A 10,839-nucleotide genomic window follows, 5' to 3' on the forward strand; every position below is an offset into this window, starting at 1 on the left:
AGCAGGCTCCTGGGATGCTCCTCAGGCCCTTCTCTGCAATTTCCCTCCTTTCTGAGGCTTCTCTCACTCAGGACAGTCATTCTGGAGTCCAGCCAGGTACCCAAAGGATTTCACCTCCATTCCAGGAAATTTGGGTGAGTCAGCTGCGAGTACTTCCCACGTTTCTCATAGTGCCATGCAAGTTGGCAGCACCAAACTACTAACACCTTGTAGGAACCCTAGTTTCACTGCCTCATTTACTCTTATTACCACTCCTTCCACGCCCACACCTGGGCTGCATCCACAGGGGCTGGACTCCTGATCTGCCTCAGTCAGAACGACCATCTTCCTGTGTTCTGGGGACTCTGCCCACAGCAGCCCTTTCCCGTGGTTCGGTAGTTCAGGGTCTGGCCTGGATGCCTGAATCAAACCTGTAAGTTTGCTCAGCTCTCCCCTTCTGGCCTCCGCATTTTCTCCTTGCCTTCCTCACCCGCTGTACTCATCTGATGAAAGGCTGTACTTTAGGTCCTGAGAAGAGAACAAGAAGTCGTTGCTTTTTGTTTGTTTGTTTGTTTCTAATACATTGATCATTTATACAGAAACACAGACTCACGGATATGGATAAAAGCACCAGTGAATTTTGATTTTGCCTCTCATTCCTGCCGAGGGCTGGTGGGGAAGGAAGGAGAGGCTCTAACCAAAGAATAAGGGTTTGGGTTTCACGTTCTTCATTTTTTTTTTTTTTTTTCCTTTGCTTCCAGTTTATTTTGACATGTATGGTAACAAGAGTCATAACATGGGTTTTAATTAAATACCATAAAGCAGTTGGAAAGAAACAACTCCCTTAATTGTTTTACTGGTAGAAAACCCTCTGGTCAAAAATCTCACCTAAACTCAGACACATATATGTGTTGTCACCTTGATATCTTCACTTGAGTATCTCATCGGTACCTCCTACCTCAATACATCCCCAAACTCAAATGAATGACTGTAGGTCTGATTTGCCAGGTACAGGCTCAGTTTATGTTGTTGTCCCAGTTGCTCCAATGGTGCCTCCTTTCATTCTCAAACGTGTGCTGCTCGGGACAGAAATACTATGGTCACCCTACCAAAAAGAGACTCATGTCTTCCCCTCCTGCAACCTCCCTCCATGCCTCCAACTTACTACTCCACTGATGTTCCCTTTCTCAGTTACTGGCACCATCCTCCTTCCTGTGGCTCAAAGGAGAGCAGAAGAATGACCCTCTCCCATCAAGCCTTGTGGGTTCTATCTCTGAAACCTTTCTCCAACCAAGCATTTCTCCACCTCCCTGCCACTGTACTTCTCCATACACCATCATCTCTTGCCTGGGCTATTCTATGAGGCCTCCTCTCTCATCTAGTCTTGCTCCTTCGAAACTTGATCTCCACCTTTTTTGAACCAAAAGTCGGGTCGCGTCACCCCTGCTTAAATCCCTGTAATGGTCTCTCATTGCCCTTGGATGAGGAGTGCCAAAAGGAGCAGCCTTTTGTGATAGGCCCTAGTGTGATAGCCTAGTGTGATAGGCCCAACGAACCATGAGTTTCATGTTCTTAATCCTTTAGGCAAATTACAGTGATCTTTACTCCGATGGCATGGGGTGGGGGGGTGGGGGGGGGTCCTCTGAAAGCCAGGTCCTTACAGGTGTGTGCCTGCTCTTGGCAGAGGGGCAAACTAACCAAGGGCGGTGGCCTAACTATCTCAAAGGGACCAGGGGTTTGGGGTTTGGCTGCCCAGGACTGTTAAAAGCGATCAGACATTCAGGGGCTCTCCAGGCAATAACAGTCATGAAACATTTCAAAGCATTTTTAGAAAGCCAATCTCACACTTAAATTAGGCTAATATGATAAATATAAATTATATATACTAGTATATCACATATCACAATAATTTAATAATTATACAATATATATTATTTATTATAAAATATTGGAGCCTACATTTGAAGTCCTGATGTACAGGTTGCATCCAGGGCCTGTAGGCTTTCACTACTCTGTGAGATAGTCTAGTGTCAGAATAAGAAAAAAGCCCTCAAAAATATCCTTCCAGGACTGGCCTCTTCCCTGCCCTTGCATGTTATGCTTCTTAGTAGCATGGATTAGAAAAAAGATTAGGTGGATTCAGTACGATTGCTTCTGATTCTCGGAACCTCACTGTCTCGAACAGGCCCCTCTCCCCCAGCCTCTAAAGCACAGTCCTTGAAGAACTTCACTGACTTGCATAATCACTGCATAAAATGAGCTTATCTGCATAAGATTAACACCAACTCGCTGGATCTAGCCTAGCTGACCATCTCCCAGTTTACCAGTTTACCAAGACCCTGGTGGGGATAGTAACCTCACAAGCCTGTGGCCAGGCTTGCCCACCCCCACTGACCATCTCCCTTCCAGAGCAATTCACCCAGCAAGAATCCTACTATAACCCCCTCACTTTCATGAGCTGGCCTCTCCACCCAGAACAACCCCAGACTCTTACTTGAAACCACTTCTTGGCTCTTTTTCTATGTCCGCCTTCCCTGTGGGGGACACTGTTTGTTGAGAACCTTCTATGTGCTAAGCTCATAGGAATGATTATTATTATTCCCATTGTGTAGGTGCGGAGACTGAGGTTCAGCTAGGAAGCAGCTGGCCCTCGGTGACTCCAGAGCCCTTGCTCTTTCCCCAGGAGCACTCACTCTGCCTTCGGGGGGCTCACACCCTCCTTCCCCGAAGGAGAACAAGCCAGGTGACTCCTCCCTCAGGCTAATCTCTTGGACCTGGGGCCAGGTCCTGGCAGTGTATTCTGGACCTGGTACCTCGTGACTAAATCAATCTCTAGACTCCAGAATGAATGTGAACTTCATTTCAGTGAAAACTTCATCTTGCCAGCCTTGCGGCCACGTGGGGAGCAGACTTATCAATCATAATCCTCTTGCCTCTCCCCCCCTCCTCTGTCCCAGGGCTCCAGGGCTCCAGGGAGTGTGTGTGTGAACTGGGGAGAGAGAACATTCCAAGTGCACCTGAAGAAGTCATTTCAAGGGGGCAGGGCAAGGTGGGAAGTTACTTTCTCCCATCGAGGGAGCGTCTGGGTCTGTGTAGATGAAAGAGAAAATGTCTGGATCTAGTTCTTCCCCGCCCTTGGAGAGAGGTGTGTGCGTGTGTGCGCAGGGCAGGGGTGGGGGGTGGGGAGTGGGCTGACCAGCCCAGCTGCGGAATGCCTGAGGACAGGGTGGGGTGGTTTATTTTTAAATATATTGTCCTGTCCCTCACCCCTTGCCCACCCTTATTTTCTTCTCCACGTTGAGAAGGAAACCAGGAAGTGTGACACTTTCACTCAGCTGTAGTAAGCCCACACTGGAGAGCGAGTGCAAGGCTGAAATCGCGGTGGCGGTGGCGGGGGTAGGTGCGGTCAGCTCCCTGCTCTTCTGCTGTCTCCACTTCCCTGGGCAGTGGAGGGTGGTCTCGGCATGGCAGGAGGCCGCCAGGCTGGGGGCTCCTGGGTCTGCTGCCTGCCCAGCTTCCCCCCTCCCTTGGGAAGTTAGATCAGGTGATTAGTCCCGCCCATTTCCCTGGGTCACCCAGCCTGGCTTGTGGCTCAGGGGTGACGAGGGCAGGCGTTTGGGAATTTCCAGGGCCAGCCCGGGGGGAAGTGGCTCACCTGCCGGGCTTCCCTGCGGAGGCCATTTGTCCTCTACCGTAACGACCCACACGTACCCTTCGCAAGCTTTCTTCAAAGGGGTTTTATTGGGCTGGATAAGTGTCCCCCCAAACTCATGTTGCCTCAGAATGTGACCGTATTTGGAAATACAGTCTTCACGGATGTCATCAGCTAAGTTAAACTGAGGTCATACTGGATTAGTGTGGACAGTACTCCAATGACTTTTGTCCTTATAAGAAGAGAAAAGAGACAGAGACACACAGCAGGAAGATGGCCATGTGGTGACGGAGGCAGAGACTGGAGTGATGCAGCTGCAAGCCAAGAAATGCCAAGGATGCCGTCAACCACCAGACGGTAGAGAAGGCGAGGAAGGATTCTTCCCCGGAGCCTTTGCAGGGAGTGTGCTCTTGCCAGCAACTTGATTTAGGATTTCCGGCCTCCAGAACTGGGAGAGAATACATTTCTGCTGTTTTAAGCCACCAAGTTTGTGGTACTTTGTCACGGCAGCCCTAGGAAACGAATACGAGAGAGATCCTCTTGGACTGCCCTCAGTGGGTCTGTTCCATTGCTCAACATACACTCAGACCTCAGGACCGCAAACCCAGAGGGCCCATCAGTAAATGCCCCTCCCCCCATACTTAGATCCCTCTAGACTGTGACCCTGTGAGGGCAGGGGCTATATCTTATTCATCTCAGCATCCCCTGTGCTGGGCACAGTGCCTGGCACACAGGTTCACAGAATAACAGGGCTGTTGGAGTGCCAGGCTGACCCTGAGTTTTGCTGCCTCCACTGTACCCTGGGGAGCAGGGCTTGCTGGGCCTCCCTGGCTCTGCTCTCCTTCCCTCCCCTTGGCCAACCCCTCCAGCTTCGGCTAGTTCCTCTCCGCAGGGAGCTGGGGAGAAGGAGAGGACCTCACTTCCCAGCTAGGTTTTGCTCCAGGTCTATTTCCATTTTCTTCTTCTCTGATCCGCTGCTTAAGTTCCCCCACCCCATCCCCTTCTCTTCCAAATTCCTTCTGGATTACTTTCTCTAGAATATCACCTGGGCTATGTATCAAGTCTCAGTTCTTCAAATGAGAGGCCTGGCAGCTGGTCCTGGATCAGGGCTGGGAGCTCACCCAGGAAGGCATCCTTGAGGGACTCTGTTTCCCAGTCCACCTGCAGAGTCCTTAATCCACCCATCAATTTTAGCTCACCTGACTAATGATCTCATTTTACTGTTGGTTTTGCCTCTACCATTAGACTGTCAGCATTAGACCCCAAGTGTCTGAGAATACACTCACACCCTGTAGACTTAGCTAATTCATGTTCATTGACTTCCTGCTGTAGGAGAAGGAAGATCAGAGCAGTGTAGCAAAGCATACCAGTCCTGATTCTTGCTTAAGGAAATGAGCTTAAATAGGCAATCACCTCTGCATTACTTGTAATAGGGACAAGTAAATAGCCCGTGTCCAACTTAATTAAATAAATTATATGGCAGTCCACTCAATGGAACATTATGCTGACTTTAAAAATGTGTGCGTGAAGTGTTTCATAACAATGAGAGGAAATGTTTATGTTTAAAGTTATGTGGTAAAGTAGAATCCAAATTTATCTATGATGTGATAGATTAAAGCTATGTATATGAGCTGTTCCTGGAGAAGTAGCTAGAAATCTATCAGTGTATTAAGAGGGGTTTTTCAAACGTACTGATGATGTTTTTCTCCTCTCTACTTTAAAATATTTTCCGTATCTGCTATCGTGAGCATGTATTACTTTCATAAGGGGAAAAAAACAGCGATGGTAAACTTTATTTGAAAAAACTCTTTAAGGCCTGGGCTGGGCTCTCTGTCAGAACCCTGTGTTGGAAGCCTCTGCTGGCCGCCCTGTTGGAGAGGGCAGGAGGCCCCATCATGACAGCCCTTACTGAGCATTTCCTGTGGACAGAGGTTTAGGCTAGAGGCAGCGGGTCTGACTGGGGTGCTAGGAGTGCACAAGACAACCTAATAACCATGGGAGGAAGAGTGCAGAGCAGAATGAACACTGGGGGCGTGGGCGCAAGCCCGCATCTGCCGCTGACCAACCGTGTGACCTGGGACACTCCCTTCTCTGTGGGCCGGCACCTCTTCCACGGCAGAATGAGCAGTGTGGACTCCATGATGGCCAAGGTTCTTCCGGTTCTAAAATTATGTTGAGACTCTTTTTTTTTCTTTCAGAATTTGAGAAGGGAAGCCTACCCGTAGGTCACAGATAGTGAATCTGAGCCCCTAGGTGCTGGCTTTTTGACTGAGCACTGTTGCTAATTTCCAGGACTGAGTTTTCTTCTCCTTAAAGTGGAGTGAATGGATAAATTTAGACTCTTGGGCCTCAAGTCAGTCTGCCCCTTCACCCCTGCCCGGGCACTCAGCACGGAGCCTCCTTCCTGGGGACCCCAGGCCTGGAAGATGTTGCTTGGGGAGGCATTAGTCCCCCTCCGCCGCAGAGGGAAAATGAGAAATGAACTAACTGACGTGAGAACGCAGGGCACTTTTAGAGAAAGGGCCTTGAAGCCCAATCCTGGGAGAATGACAGGGGCCTTTCTGTGGCCCAAACACTAGGGCCCCGGCTTCCACCACGGCCTGGGAGTCAAGATCTCACAAGCAGAGCTTCCCCTTTGTCACCTTGGCTCCCTCCTCCGCAGTGGCCTGACACCAACACATAGCACACTCCCGTGGCGGGTCCAGCCATGGGGGAGCCCCCGCCCCAAACGGTGTCAATCCCATTGGTCTGTATGTTTTGCAGCCTGGGAATCTTGTCCTTGCAAGCACATCTCCCCCTCCTCTGTGTAGCAGGAGCCACGCCCACCAAGACCATAACCACCACCCCCTCCCCTTGCTGGACTGTTGAGTACAGAGCAGTGGTCAGAGAACTTGGAGTTGTGCAGATCTGGGTTTGAAACCCAGCTCAGATGGTCAGTCTCTATATCGTAAAATGGTCATCCTCTTTTTTTTTTTCTTTTTTTAATTAATTGATTTATTTTTGACTGTGTTTGGTCTTCGTTTCTGTGCAAGGGTTCTCTCCAGTTGCGGCAAGTGGGGGCCACTCTTCATCGCAGTGCGCGGGCCTCTCACTATCGCGGCCTCTCTTGTTGCGGAGCACAGGCTCCAGACGCGCAGGCTCAGTAGTTGTGACTCACGGGCCTTGTCGCTCTGCGGCATGTGGGATCTTCCCAGACCAGGGCTCGAACCTGTGTTCCCTGCATTGGCAGGCAGATTCTCAACCACTGCGCCACCAGGGAAGCCCGGTCATCCTCTTTTAAATGAGTGTCTCAGGTTGGGTCCTGCTGGAAGCAAAAACTGAGATGGAGTGAAATGGAAAAGTTTATGGGGAATAACACCTGTGAAAGGACAAGGCAGGAGGCAGGATTGGGCGGGAACCAGCACAGCTGACAAAGCCACAAAGTCCCTACAGGTTCTGTGGGATGCGCTGAGGCGCAGACTGCCTCTTAAAGGAATCCTGTGGGACTGGAACTAGCCAAGTCCTTGCACCACTGCCTTGCTCAGTCATTGACCTGAGGGTCACCATGAGAAGAGAGTGCTCTTGGCTTGAAAGTTGAGGTGCACCTGAAGGAGCTAACAGCTGGCGCTACCAACTAACCACTCTCCTTGCAGCCAACAGTGTATCCATTCTTAAAGGCGTATCTCTGCGTCTACCTTGGGGAAATAACAGTTCAGCATATAAGCCCCCACCAGCAGAGGATAAGCACTTAGGGCATGTTAATTCCATTCTTTGGCTTTGGAGCCAGGCAGACCTAGGCTCGAATTCCAGCTTTGCAACTTCCTCGTGTGACCTGGGCAGGAGTGATTCAGGGCAGTTAGCATTCCCCAGTTCCACCTGATCACACAACCTGGACCGTGACTCAGTCATGACGAGAGTGCGTGTTCATCTCCCTGAACGTCAGTTTTCTCAGATGTGAGATGGGGATGGTGATATGTACCTTGCAGGGCTACGGGGACATACACAGGGCCTGGCACTCTAGTTCAAGCCTTAAGATTGAACAAATCAGGATGAATAAATATCTGACTTCCTGCCCCATCTCAATCTAGGTGTTTTAAGGCTGGCCAGGAGTAACTTTATTAGCAGCATGAGGGTCTATCAGGGCATAAATTATATGGAGGTAAGCAATTTTAACCCCACCCCCAGATGAGAGTCTCCCACTTTGGGTAGCCTAGGAGAGAAGTCTCCTTTAAAGATCTTGACACGCTGCCCAGAACCCAGGCTGAGTCTATTCAGGCCACATCTGTATCTTCCTTCCATGTGAAAATGTCATAATCTTATCCTTGCTCCAATTTACTGATACCCCAAGTCAAGACTGAACTCTCTGGCCCCCCCATGGAATATCAACCTCACTTTGGTTTCAGATTCTTGCCCCCGAGTACGCCCAGCAGTCTGCAGGTCTAGGAGGTCTCCACCAGACAGACCTCCGGGAATCTACTCATCTCTTCCCTTCTCACTCACCCCTCTCTGTCTCCATCAGATGCCTTGGGAGGGGAGAAGGAAGGACAAATAGAGAAAGAGGGGCATTTGTCATAGAGACCCAGAAGCATACCAACCCTGGAAAACAGGCAAGCCAAGAGGTAGCTGGGCTCAAAGGGAAATGGGAAAGGAACTGGAGGCAGGCAGGGAGAAGATGAATTAGATTCACACGTGCCAACGTCCTAAAACCCAAAAGGGATGCAAGAAAGACTCAGTATGCAAATGAGCCTGGAATTCTTTTCCAGACTCCTCTTCATGCCCTGCTTCCCTCACTTGTTTCTACCTTCAGGGATGATGTCAGGATGAAACGAGAGGCCAAGTGCCCTCTACAGGTGTCTTCACACCTATAAAGCACTTTTACGTGTTTGAGCTCATTTTATTTTCACAACCTTTTGGGTAGGTGTTATTTGACACAGACTTTTGTTTGACTGAACTTTAGTCAGGCTCCTAAACTTCCTTCTAGGCCCATCTGTGCACTTCCCTGTAAAATCCAGTTTTAGCAAGAGCCCTGCCAAGTCAGTTTAGCAAGAGTGTCCCATCCTCAATATCTGGAAATCTCAATGTCTGATCAGGCGCCTCACCCTCCTCCATCCCTCCAAGGTGATGTCTGATCACCCTGGCCTGTCTTCGGCCAAAAGTCCTGTTAGGTTGGTTTAGCCAGAATCCCCTCACCCCTGATGTTTTTTCTTAGTAATTTTCTATCCTCTGACCCTTACCCTGCTTCTTGGCTATAAATTCCCACTTGCTCATGCTATATTTGGAGTTGAGCCTGGGCCTATACTGAGGTCCCTTTTCTCGTATTGCAAGAGTCCTGAATAAAATCTGTTTTTATGCTTTAACTACCTGTCCAGCTCTGTTTTTTCTTTGACATATTATCCTTATTTTATAGATGAGGAAAATAAGTCTCCAAGAGGCTGTGACTTGCCTTGGGTGGCAGAGCTGGGATTCAAGCTCAGGTATCCTGAGCCCAGTTGGAGTCTTGGCCACCACAGTAGCTTCTGGAGAACACTCTGTGCCTCCAGCGTTCCTTGCATTGGAAAGTGGGAGGTTTGCTGTGTTAGGTCGACAAGATGTCCAACTCTTACTTTGGTCTAACGTGGAATGCTTTTTTCTCTTCTAAATACGAAACTGTAGTCCAGTAAATGTCACCAAACAAAACACATAGCAAGTTAATAGAAAGAACTCATGAGCAAGAACTGACACAGAAAAAATGATTAAGAGGCCAAGCTGGCCTTGGTGTCTATGTACATTTTTTTCAGTGATATCTTCCTCGTATCCTGTCCCACTGCTCTATGCTTAAAATTCCTCTTTACCCTTATGAATTTCCTTCTCCTGGGAAAGAATGGGATCAACGGGTCCATACAGAGGTGGGACTGTTAGGGGGACCATGCTACTTCTCTGAAGTAGTTGCACTATAACTGGAAAGTCCAGCCTTTGGGCTTTGGCTGTAATTGGGATTTCAGCTTCAGAAAGCAAGTAGCTGACAAGGTGGTGGAGCCTTCCTGGTCCTCTGAGACGGCACCACAGTGTAGCCATCCACTCCTCTTTGGATGGCTCCAGGTTTCTGCCTGGGAACGTGGAAATGCTGATTCCTCATCCTAGGCTGTGCAGTGAGAGCCTGAGCTCCCTGCCTGGGGACCAGTCACTCCACAGACCCCACACTCAGGGAATCAAGTCTGGAGAAACCAGAAGCAGGGGTTCACGCCGTGGCAAAGGGTGGGGGAACATCGCTGTTGCTGTCCTTTGCAGAACTATACCAGCTACCTTCTTTCACCTTCAAACTCTGCCTGGCACACTCAGTTTGGAGTTCCTGTCCCTTCTTGGTTATGCTTGTGAGTCCCAAGAGGTCAAAATGGGGTGCCCTGGTCTCCAAGGTCTCCAGGAGCAGCCCCTACTTCCTCGTGGGCTCACAATTCCTTCTCCCCAGGTTCTACTCTCTACCGCACTACCCACCCCAGATCTCTCAAGCAGCTTCCCCAGGTTGCCTGGGGCTTTCTGTACCCTGGCTCTGTTGCGTCCTCTGCTGGAAAGAGGAAATCCACCATTTGGTGAGGGTCTACCCTGTGCCCAGCACTGAGCAGATGTTCCCAGCCCAGTGTTCCATCCCACAAGTAGCATACGGAGTATTTCTGATTCCCACCTCTCACCCCACATTGCTCCCCCTACTTGCCATGTTTCTTAGGGTCTCCGCAAATTTCACTCTCCTATTCATATAGCCCCAAACTCACTCCCTCTTAGCCCCTCTCTTCCCCGTTCTGCCCTGCCCTTCCTCCTGAAATGACCCGGTTGCTCCCGCTGTGTCAGTCTGAAACGCCAGCAAGACAGGGGCAGCCCAGGACACCAGGCAGGAGGGTGGGCCCCCCATTTCCATGTGTCCTGGTTTCTATTCCTCTACATGCCCCTCCCGTCCCTCCCCCTACTTGTCTCAGGCTGACTAGGAACGGAGCAAAGGGTGTATCTGTGTTTATATTTTTTATTTTTTCCTGGTGGGGGAAGGGGGTGGAGATTGAGGAAAGAAAAGATATGGCAAGGATGATTGGCACGGGGCCCCGCCTTCTTTTGTCCGCTTCCCCTGGTACTCTGGCCCCTCAGGGAAATACACCTGTTTCAGGCCAGCAGCCAGCGGGGACAGGTTCACCTCTGCTCCTCACACAACCACTTCGGTGCTGACGAGCTTCCCCAGGGGAGCGTGAGGGACTCTTTCTGGAGCC

This window comes from Balaenoptera musculus, chromosome 4, assembly GCF_009873245.2.
Source record: "Balaenoptera musculus isolate JJ_BM4_2016_0621 chromosome 4, mBalMus1.pri.v3, whole genome shotgun sequence".
Classification (NCBI taxonomy): Eukaryota; Metazoa; Chordata; class Mammalia; order Artiodactyla; family Balaenopteridae; genus Balaenoptera; species Balaenoptera musculus.